The sequence below is a fragment of the Pleurodeles waltl genome, chromosome 11 (genome assembly GCF_031143425.1).
Source record: "Pleurodeles waltl isolate 20211129_DDA chromosome 11, aPleWal1.hap1.20221129, whole genome shotgun sequence".
Lineage (NCBI taxonomy): Eukaryota > Metazoa > Chordata > Amphibia > Caudata > Salamandridae > Pleurodeles > Pleurodeles waltl.
This window is the reverse complement of record NC_090450.1, coordinates 196,505,909-196,518,343: the sequence shown is the minus strand read 5'-3', so window position 1 is coordinate 196,518,343 and position 12,435 is coordinate 196,505,909.

Genomic DNA, 12,435 nt, shown 5'->3' with positions numbered 1-12,435 from the left:
GAACCACAACATACTGGACCGATAATGTCCAACGAAACCTCTTCCCAAACCTCCTTGGGAATCTCTCTAAGATTAGTCCCCCGCTTCAATGTTTTATCTGCAATTTTGAACTCCACACAATCTCTTACTTTTATTTCCAGGGATGAATCCATTCCTGGCCACCAATACACATTTCTCAGCCTTTCTTTGGTTTTACATATGTTGTGGTGGCCAGAATGTGCAGGTGAGATCAAACGTTCACGCAAACCGGACGGAGGTATCAATCTGCCAGCTCTCAATACTAATCCATTCTCAACTGAGAGCACACTCCAAACCTTTTTGTACAGGAGAACTCCCTACTCATGACCCGGCAAAACATCTCCTTATAACAATAAATCTCTTATATTCACCAACACTTGATCTTTGCCTAGCTCATCCAACCATTCTTTTTCCAAAATACAACCATCAGTAACACACAAACTCTGACATCCTTATCCACCCACCACGAGCTCAGTTCATTATTAACAGCCCAATTCACCAACCTTAATCTAGACAAACAATCAGCAGTTTTTATTCGCACAACCAGGAACATACTTGGCTTTAAATTGAAAATCTTGAAGACCAACAATCCACTTGCAAATTCGTGAAGAGATGAACTCCAGCCCCTTTTTAACAAAGATCTCCGGTTAAGGCTTATGGTCAGATTGTACCTCAAAATATGATCCCCAAAGAAATTGCTTAAACTTCTTAACTGCCCAATAAATAGCTAACACCTCCCTTTCAATGGTTGAATACCTGGATTCTGCACATCTAAGAGCTCTGGAAGCGAAGGCAATCGTCACATCCTTTCCTCCATTAATTTGTTTAAGCACACACCCCAATCCTTTATCTGAAGCATCAGTGATGATGCTACACGGTAAACCAGGTTGAAAGCTACTAAGACATTGAGCAGAAGATAACGCATTCTTAAGATCAGCAAATTCTTTTTTACATTTATCCAACCAAACAAACTCTGCACCCTTCTTGAGCAAACCCCTGATACAGCAAGTCCTACTAGCAAAATTGGGAACATACTTAGCATAAAACTCTGCGATACCTAAAAAGACCTGAACATCTTCCCTTTTCTCTGGGTCAGCCAAATAATTATCGCATTGACCAAATCATCTTTTGGCTTCACACCATCACCAGAGATCACATGTCCAAGATAAGAAATCTCTGGACAAACAAATTTAAATTTCTTCCCATTCAATGTGATTCCTTTTGAACTAAATATTTGCAGAGACTCTCTGATTTTCAAGATATGTTGTTCAAGAGTGTACGAAAAGACAAGTACATCACCTTGAAAGAAGTTGACGCCTTCCATTTTCCCAAGAAACACATTCATAAGCCCCTGGAAGACAGAAGATGCTGAACATGACCCAAAAGGCATCCTATTAAATTTATAAACCCCAAATGGAGTAATAAATGAGGTAATAACTTTGATTCTTCATGCAACTGAACCTGATGATACGTAGAACTCAGGTCTAAAGTAGTAAAATACTTGGCTTTACCTAACGAGCTGACCATTTCGTTAATGTTTGGCGGAGAAAACTTATCTTCAATAATAGCTTAATTGGGCTGCCTGAGGTCAATGCACAATCTTATGTCCAGATCTTTTCGTTGCAACCACAATCGGGGCAATCCATTGGACAGCTTCAACCTCTTCAATACCACCCTCTGATTGTAACCTTTGGAGTTCTTGTTTTACTTTACCCTGCAAGTTAAAAGGAATACTTCTCACCTTGCATGCCACAGGTTTAGAGCCTTCCTTTAAACAGATGCAATGTTTGTATCCAGTTATACAACCAACTTTGGAATTGAAAACCTCAGGAAATCAGTACCTATATCTCCTATTTTCTGTACCTGCACTTGTGGAACAGTGTTAGGATTCAAAATGATACCTAACAACTTCTGATGAGGCCAGCTCAAAATAGTATCACCAATAACAGGGACATAGACTTTACCACAGATCTTGTTTCCTCTAAAAGTAATAGTAGCATTAAAGTACCTCTTTAGTTCTATGGGTTTTCCACTGTAACTATATGGCGTAACATCAGGATCTAAAAGTGAAATATTCCCTTGAAAATGTTTGCCAAAATCTGTTTGGACACAAGAGACAATTTGGCCCTGGAATCCATCATCATAGATACAGAGATACCATTCACATCAACAAAATCTGATAGATCTTCACAATGGATATTAGAAACAGAATTAACATCAGTAACAGTTTGAAGAATGAAATCACGATCTTCACCATTCTCATTATAATCAACTTCATAAATCTTGAATTTAGATTTAGCAAACGATCTACAATATTTAGGAAAATTAACTTTTTTCCCACACTTATTGCAAACAGCATTGAGCGCAGAACATTCTTTGCTATTAGCCAGATGAGTCATGGATCCACACCTAAAACATAATAATTTAGTTTTAGAACTTACTAGACTTTTGCATTTAGGTTTGGTATGAAGAATTTGCACATTAATATTAGCACCTTTAGATTTTTTCAAATCTTCTATGCATGACATGGAATGTTCAACCTGTTTGGCTACTGTCAACACTTCATCTAATGTAGGGTCTGATTTTGACCACAAAGCTTCTCTGACCTTATCACTTTTACACTCAAGCATAAATTGATCACGAATGCGTTCATCAACACTGTCCCCATAATTGCAGAGAGCAGCTAATTTGCGTAAAGCAGTGACATAATCTTGAATAGATTCATCTTCATTTTGTTTACGTTTGCCAAAATAATATCTCTGAAGAATGATGGAAAGTTTTGGTAAATAATGTCTGTCCAACCTAAGCAAAGGTAACTCAAATTTGTTTAATGAAGTATCTCCTTCAGCGCCATGAGGAGAAGAAATCGTAGGTATTGTTCCCAAACTTTCTTGACCTTCAGCTCCCAGACAATGTTATAAAACAGATGTTTTCCTTTCTGCTGATAAGTTACTACCACAAACACGACTGTATGTTAAAAATACCTTTTTCCATTTGTGCCAAGGTATCGTAGGATCTCCAGGAATTGTTAGAAAGTAAGGAGATGGAGTAGTGTTCTGCATATTAATTTGCAAAAAAACTAAGTAGAATAGTAAAAAAAACTAAATTAGTTGAAACCAGTAGTAGCTGTGCGCATCAGCGATGAATACGCAATCCAATAAATGCTGTGTGCAAAAGCAAAATAGTTTAAAATGTTCCAGGAACGATGAATTATCGGTAATAAGTTTAATAATTATAAACACAGTAATTATACACGTGCGAAATACATGCGTTAAACATATGGCAACAGTAGTCAGAAACCATAGTGAAAGACTGAAGATGGCCGAGTAACTTAAATAAAACTTGAAGGATGCGCGTGATAAAGGCACGCGTTAACTGTAGCCATGAAACATTAGAAAGATCAGAAAATAAGAAGAAGCATGCGTACATGAAAATCGCGTTAACTGTTGCTAGGAGATGTCAGCCAGCTGAGAAGAGAAACGAAATGCAGGTGCACGCTTAAACTTTGCCTAGGAATGTCGGACGCTGAGCAGGGTGGAAGCGCCTAATTACTCTTGAAAAGAGCATGCACAAGTGCGCATAACTCTTGCCTAGGAACGTCGGACGCTGAGCAGGATGGAGGCGCATAGTTACTCTTGAAAAGACCATGCGCACAGCAAACGTTTTAAAAAACAACTGTTGCCAGTGCGAGTTTCACGAATGCGAGTTTCACGAAAGAAAGTGAAACCACGTACACTATCCAATGAAGTACAGTACCTTGAGCAATAGTGAGTAGATACCCCAATGGAGTAGACGATGAGCAGACAATAAAGGTGTGTTGAAGTTTCCTTAAATCCTGAAGTAGGTTTGAAGAATTAATCGTCGCCAAAATGTGGTGGTGTATGATATCCAAGAAGTAGAAGGACGTGTTTCAAGTGCTGAAAGCAGGACTTGGATTTATTCAAAGTTGCTAGCCAGGAAAAAGGAAACTCCATCCACAGCGCCCAAGATAATTCCATCCACTCCGCTCAGGCAGCTTGGAATGCACACCAAACATTCCAAGTTACTGAGACAATAACAGAGTGGGGGTGGCAGGAATGTACCAATTAACAATGTATATATAAAGTAGAACACAAGCAAAGGACAGGCAAAAGCAAAATACAACAGAGAAATACCCAATACTACAGAAACCTTTCACATTGTTTTGTCATGAGCGTGATACATGTTCTTTGTCTGTCTTGACACAGGTCCATTGAGGTGTATACTCCCTAGTGGCATATTTTTCAGCTACTTTGGACCTAGTAGCAGCAGCCTTACCAGGTTGTTTGTGCGCCGTTGCAGCGGCCGGACAAAGCCTTACCCAGCGTAAAGGCATTGCGATGGGACATCCCGTGACTGTAATGGTCCCTCACTCAATTGAGATTCTAATTACAAGGACGAAAACCTAATATTTGACTGGTGTGAGGTTGACCAGACATGAAACGAGTATTCTAGGGTCACCAAACGTGTTATTAAAAGATGTACAGTGCTGAACCCGGCAAACTTACTCCCAAATGAAAATATCGAAATTGAGCAAGTGGAAGATATTGAGCATGGTTGTTTTGAAGTAACTGATTTGAGCACAAAACCGAGACCTGATATTAAAGACACTCGATTGGAACAGAATGAGCAAATTATCTTTGTTGATGGTTCCTGTCTGAGAGACAATGCAGGGACACTGAGAGCAGCATATGCCGTGTGCACAAATACTGGTATTTTGGAAGCTTCTTGGCTTCGAGGAGTGTATTCTGCCCAAGTAGCGGAACTGGTAGTCCTTACTAGAGCGTGCCGATATTTCTGCTCAGCTGAAAGTTACATTCTACACGGATAGCCAGTATGGATTTGGAACAGTCCATGATTTTGGCCAATTGTGGTCAAAGAGAGGTTTCATGACCTCTTCTGGTTCATCAGCGAGAAAAGATGAAAGAATTAAAGAACTATTACAAGCTATTCAAATTCCTGAAAAGATTGCCATGGCAAAATGCAGTGCACATTTGAAGTCGCAGGATTTTGTATTATTGGGAAATTGATATGCGGATCTAGTTGCAAGGTTTGCGCATTGAACTATATATCGTTCAAAGATAAGTGGGAACTGTTACCTGAAGAAGACGAAACATGCCCAAGTTTTGCATTGAAATCAATTGACACCTTGGAGGAATAGAAAATGTTACAGAATAATGTTGACAGGGAAGAAAAACGTTCTTGGAGCAAAATGAAATGTGTGCAAAGACAAGATGAATTGTGGGTTTCAAGAAGAGTGTCAATTGGTTTTGCCAAATAGTATTTTCTCTCAAATGGCTAGGTACTATCCATTTGGTCAAGCACATATTGGGCAGGGATGCCATGATTCGGTTTTTCAAACATGATTGGTTCAACCCAAGGTTTAGACAGGTTGCTGAAGCAGTTTGCCAATCCTGTGTCATTTGCCAACAACTGAATGCGGGGAAAGGGACAGTGGTCAATTTGAGCCAAATTAGAAGAGCGGGAGGACCATTCAGCAGAATGCAGATGGATTTTATTGAGATGCATGTGTGTGGATGTATGAGGTATGTGTTGGTGATCGTTTGCATTTTTAGTCAATGGATTGAAGAATACCTTACACGAAGAAAAGATAGTCACACAGTAGCGAAACTGCTGCTTAGAGAACTGATACTGTGTTTCAGGTTTCCAATCTCTTTAGAATCAGATATGGGAAGTCACTTCAACAATGAAGTAATTAACTTACTGTGTGCAGCATTGAACATTGAGCAGAAGTTGCATTGTAGTTACCGCCTTGAAGCAGCAGGACTAGTGGAACAGATGAATGGTACCTTGAAGTCAAGAGTTGCAAAGATGTATGCGTCCATGAATTTGAAATGGCCTGACGCATTGCCTTTAGTTTTGATGTAAATGAGAAACACACCTGACAGGAAGACAGGATTGTTGCCGCATGAGATCCTTATGGGCCAAGCCATGAGGTCGCCAGCGGTGCCTGCAAATTCACTTGTCAGCATTACAGATTGGACTACTGCAAAGGTCTGTCTGATGAGGTTTGCTCTTTTTCTCAGCAGGTGGAAGCCACCACACTGCCTCCGATCCATGACTGCTACAACCTGAGAGCTGGAGACTGGGTTGTGATCCGGAAACACGTGATGAAAATGTGTTTGTAGCCTCGTTGGAAAGGACCATTCCTGAAAACTACCACTGCTGTGAAGTGTGCTGGAATTCCGAATTGGATCCATGCCAGTCACATAAAGAAAGTGGCATGTCCACTAGATCATGAAGAAGAAGAGTTGTTAAGAGTACCAACAACAATTAAACAGGTCTCAGGGCTGGAAAGAGAACAAAGAGGAACTGAGACCGGTTCTGAGCCCGTTGAGGACGGTTCAGTCACTCCTGTGAGAGACGAACGAGAAGACCTCCAGGAGGGTGAGGGACAGCCTATCTCTTCTGAGGCAGCAGGAGAGCCTATTCAGAGGAGGGCTTTCTCAGAAGCAGACGATCTTGAGAGACAAACAGACTAATTGCCAGACCCAGAGGGGAAAGGAGTTGAGGTGAATCAAAGTCACTATGATCTGACTCCTCCTGAACCGATTGCAGGTCCGTCAATAGAAAACACAGCAGAACAAGGGGAAGTTTCAAGTTCGACTCTGAAGAGAACACTGACAAAAGGACCACTGAAACGAGATAAGTGGCTGGAGTCACAAGGAAAGGAAAAGGAAGTGGTTGTTGAGGTAACAATTGAGGAAGAACTAGATACAACAAGGAGTGAAGATCTAAGTGAAGGAGAATTGAATGGTGATCGAAAGTTGAAAAGGATGAGAATATCAAGTTGAAGATACGCAGGTCCTAAATGGGCATATGCAACTATAAGTGAATGGCAGAAATAATTTTTGTCTTTTTGTTTTGATAGAGACATTCCGGGTCAGTATTTTGGCACTTGAAGGAAGCTGATGAACTGAACTGTTGAAACAATCTGAGAGAAAAACGTTTGAGAAAGAGACTGTTGAAAGTAACTAGAAGAGACATTGATAACCTGATTTGACTTTTGAGACCTGATTTTGACAAGCTGCTACCGATTTTGACAAGGGATCCTGGAAGTGAAACTGTGAGCTGTAAATAACTGCTGAAAGAAGAGTTGTTTGTTTTTGATTTTGCTGCAGTTTTTCCAAACTTTCTTCTGCTTTCTGATTCTTTACAGATAATGAGTAACATTAGCCAGCAGGTTAGGAATACTAGGCACTGTAAATATATGAGTATTGTTTTGGCGATTACGTGTGGGACATTGTTTGTGGTATTGATTGTGGATATGTTTGTTCTTGATAAGAGGAAGCCAACCATACATATGCTTTTGAGACAACTGCTGCAATAACAGCAATAGAGAAGTTTAGGTTAGATGAGAAGTAGTTGCATGAGGAAACTAATGCACAAGGAGAACTTTTTTCTAATGTCTTCCATCGTTTGTTGAGTGAGTATGTTGAGACGATGGTTGCGATTAAATTTTATGTGTGTACTCAGAATCCTTCATCAGTTGAGGAAGAGTTACCTCCCATAGCTTGCCACTAACATATGGAATAAGCTGTAGTCTTCTACTAACAAGATTTTTTTAACCAGGAATGCATCCAGTACTTTAATTCAAATTATGACATGGTGTTTTCGTTTGTCCCTATAATTAAGTATTTGATTAGAGTAGCCAAGGATAATGACATAGTATTAGTTAGAGGTTTCTTTGAACCTACATTGACGTTTGGCACACCTTTTGTGCACAGGAATAATCTGACATGCTTGCTTACACCTTTAGAGAAAAGCTTCTTAGATCACACAAATGACAGGAGAAAGGCATTGAAGGAGAAGTACGAAAAGGTTTAGAGAAAAGGACTCACAGGAATGATTGTGTTTATAGTGTGTGATTAAAACACAAGGGGAATTAGCTTTAGATGCTCAGCACATAGGGAAACTTTGTATATATAGGCCTAAATCACGCACTGACACTTTATTTGTGGGAACGAATGAATGTAAGGATATATTTTTGTTTCAGAGTAAATAGATGTTTATGTTGAATGGACAGGACCCGGCGATTCCCGGAATTTATTATGTCTGTGGTCTTACTGCTTATTAACGTCTTCCAAGAGGATGGTATGGGACATGTTATTTGGGGATAGTTTTCCCAAAGAATTATCAAACGGATAATTTGAAGAAGTTTCCGAAAGTGACTGAATTACATCATATGAGACAGAGGAGGGAGTCCTCTTCTGATATAGTGGGAGATACATTTGGAGCAATGATTCCTTCAGTAGGAGTCATTCTGAATTCGATAAAGATTCAAAAGTTGTCTACTATTGTGGATAACATGCTGAAAAAATGTTCAGGAGCCATACTCCTGATAGATACTGAACTAGCTGCTAACAGAGCTATGACTCTTCAGAATCATCTTGCTTTAGACATTCTTTCAGCAAATGGTGGCGGAGTCTGTAGAATGATTCATTTTAGGCATTGTTGTTCGTATATTCCTAATAATAGTAAAGAAATTAGAGGCTTACTTACTAATCTGACTAATGAAAGTACTGCTTTAAAAGAACATTTGGAATGGGATTCAATTGAAAATCTTGCAGGGGATATTAATTTTTGTGGTTTGCCTAATTGGAATATACAGATTGTGTAAATTATGCAAAAGAATTACATTGAAAAGGGTGAAGAGTAATCAGAGGAGGGAAGAAAAGAAAAGGGAAAATTGTACAGAGAAAATTCAAAAAGGGAACAAAAGTATGAAGGGATCGAATTGACAGAATTTTAGCTGATGTAAAAATTTGTGGATGGTAGTTAGTGTGATGGCACATTTAGTCATCAGAGAAGGGATTGCTAGCACAGGTGTTTTAATAAAGATTAATAATGAGTGTTCATGTATTCTGAATGATGGATTTGTGTAGAAAACAAAATAACGTAGAAAAATAATGCACACATTTGAAAATGAGATTACGATGAGTGGCCGTCAATGTTCACGATGATTACTTATTAATAGTCTAATGCTGTGAAATGTTGAAGATATATTTGACTAATGTAGGAATATGTAATATTAAAGGTTATGCATTATGTATTAGCTTTATTAATCGTAGGCCTTAACTTAGCGAAGGTCTTGGCCTACTAGCAGAGCTCATGTCAAAACTCTATTTCTTAACGTTTAATAAATGGCTGTCCTAGAGAGTTAAAGCGTGATTTTCCATTGCATTGTTCAAATGTGCTCATAGCTGAAAAGTTTTCTCATGAGAACTGAGTGCTAGAAGATGCTGTTCTTGCTAATATAACATTTTGTGTGTAAAATGTGTGAGACTGACTTTCTCAGGAGGAGAACAATGGAGACACTGACTAGAGTAAACGCTGCAACAATATTGTTACCTGATGAGCCGGATGATGAGGACATTGCAGGAGAACTAATCAATGACATGTGAACGGACTAATGGTAGAATTCATAGATTTGGAGTTTTAGTTTTATTGGACACAGTATGGACATGCGATTCCTTGACCAATAAGGATTTGAGACATAGTTTTAGTAGTTTTAATTTAACGAGAATGCACTGAGAAGAACCAGCATTATACATTTTGAAATTTTGCCTTAAGTATTCTGCATTTTGCCAGAGCTCATTCTTGCCCATTTTGCATCTTGACAAGAGACATGCTTAACTTTATTGCTTAAAGACTGCATTTTCTGAACTTTGATGCTGAATCCTGAGGCCTTGCTGATCGACTGATGTCCTGAGGACGAAGACTGACTCAGTTTGCTGATCCACATTGAGCATTGATATTATGAATTAGACTGTTGATTATCATGCATATTTGCTTTTTCTTTCTAGGCACCAGCTGCACTGTTTTGATAGAGCCATAGTTAGATGTTTTTCCAAATTCGTGTTTCTAAATTGTTTTGCATGAAGCACAATGTGCTGATGCTAATCTGATGTTATTTAAGGATCCTCACTAATTAAATTCTGCTAATAGGGAATAATGTTTGATGAATTCTCTGCTGAACTCAAATGTATGTAATCACTCTGATACAGTTGACTTTGTCACTAATTTACACTGTAACCTTAGATGTAGTTCAAGCTTTGATTAGATTACGTTTCTTCTGCCGCTTTCGACAGCCAGTACTATTTCTGTATGTGTTTCAGTTGATTTTGAGATTATTCTACATCACCTTAGCATTGTTAAAATAGGGAAATAAATATTCTAACGTTTACTAAAAGGTGTGGTTATTCATGGAAGAAAGGTCATGGTGCGTGACAATTACAGATTCTATTGATTATTAATGTTATTGATCATTGTTGACTATTGACATTGTGTACTGGTTATTGATCATTGATTTGCTTGTACCGGAGTTATGGTAGAACATCTTAATTGGGAGTCAAAAGGTTCACCGATCTATTCGCGTCTCCTTGTAAGTTTACTTATTAAGGTCTGACGCGCTAACACTGGCGGCACTGCATGGAGTTGGTTAAAGTCCTTCTTGGAAGGCAGGGAACAAGATAGCTTGCTGGCCTTATTTGAGTCATCTTGCAAGAAGTTAGAATATAGGGTGTCACAAGGCTCTTCATTGAGCCCTACATAATTTAACATCTGTATGGCCCCCTTAGCTTGATTTATACGATCATATGCTTTTAAAACCATCTCCTAGGCAAATAATACACAACTACTCCTGACTATGGATACAACTTACTCCCCTACAGCTGCTTCTTTTGCAAGCTGCTTTAAAGTTGCCATGCATCATTTGTGGGGAAGTAACCTGCAATACAATACAGAGTAAACTTCTGTTCGGTCAGATGAGTGAGCACTGGTTGTGTGACTGCTGGCCTAATGATCTCCCACCCCCTCCTGAGCCTTCCAGCTTGGCTAAAAACCTTGGTGTTCAGTTGGAAGTCAAAGCATCCTTCCAAGAGCAGATTTTACCTGTTGCTGGAGTGTGTTTTGCTCTGCTTCGCTCTATTAATAATGTTTCTGTATCTTTTCCCTCTTACCACACTCAAGATTGTAGTCCACACACTTCAAGTTTGGATTATGTCAATATTCTGTACTTTGGCCTTCTCATCAAACTGATTGACTGCCTGTCTTATCTTGGGCATTCCCAAGCAGGAGCATATTTCCTGACATCTTTGTGACTTGCACTGTCTAGCCATTCAGGAAAAAGATCCTTTCTGAAGCCCTTACCTTCATGCGTCTGGCTTTCTATAATTGTGGCCTACAGTATTTGACCAACAGGGACACTCTTTATCAGCCCTGCAGATCTCTTTGATCTGCTTCTGCTCTGCTTGTCACTGTACCCAGGTTTCGATGCTCCATCACAGTTGGTGAATGAATTAGGCTACCATATTCTCTGTGTGCCATTCATTATATAGGAGAGCTCTGAAAAATCATCTTTGTCACACACTAATTTGCCATGTCCATTAGCTTCTGTTTTGCCTCAGCAGTGGGAAATTCCTTGGAGTAGCCTTGTGCTTTATGTATCCTCACTCATACATTCATTGGACCTGACTCCTCCACTCCCTTGGTCTCATTTTCCCATTCACTCTTTTTTGAGCCATTGCTGCTACATACTGCAAAATACTGGTTGGAGCATTACTCCTCTCTTTTCAGCATTTTAGATTGTTCAGGCTTTTAGAAATGGTGCTCAAGCATCAGGCCTCCCAGACATGTCTGGCATCGGTCTGGCTGGAAGTAAGATATTGATCTTCTGCTGACACCATGCTTTTTATGGTGATGGCACTTTTCAGCCCTGATACTTCCATACGTAGCAGAGAAGATGCCCACAGGTTGCCTAACTTGCATCAAGTTAAAAGGTGTGGGTGAGGAGCTCCGAAAACTATACTCCATCTAGGAACTAAATTGAAGTACCAGTGCTGGTATAAAAACAGGTCAAAAAGAAAGGGACAAAGCATACATTTGGCTTTGGGCTAATGGCACGAAGTAGCTTTGGCTTACGGACATTTAGCAGGATAAGGATGTCACGCCACTTACAGATGAGACAAGATTTTCAAATTGCTGATCTGATCTTTCACATTATAAAAAGTTACCCTATGGTGCACTCTTTCGTACATACAGTTATATGCACTAATTCTAGCTATGTCCTATGAAAGTATCTATCATAAGATTTATTAAAATAATTTGCCCTGGTGATGCTTGCATGCCAATACATCAACCATAAAAAAGGGAGAAAAAGAAAATAGCACCATTGAGCACACTGCTTCCTTTGCCAAAGTCTGTATTATAACTTGGTGAAGTACCTAATACTTACATTGTTTATGTGGGGAAGCTACAAAGCTGGCCTTCAAATATGAACAACAGGAATGTGCCTTGTAAATGCTGCCTATATTTCACTATTTTGGATGGAATATGCAGGAGAATTCAATGAAGAGATTTCTCTCATAGAGTAGAGAG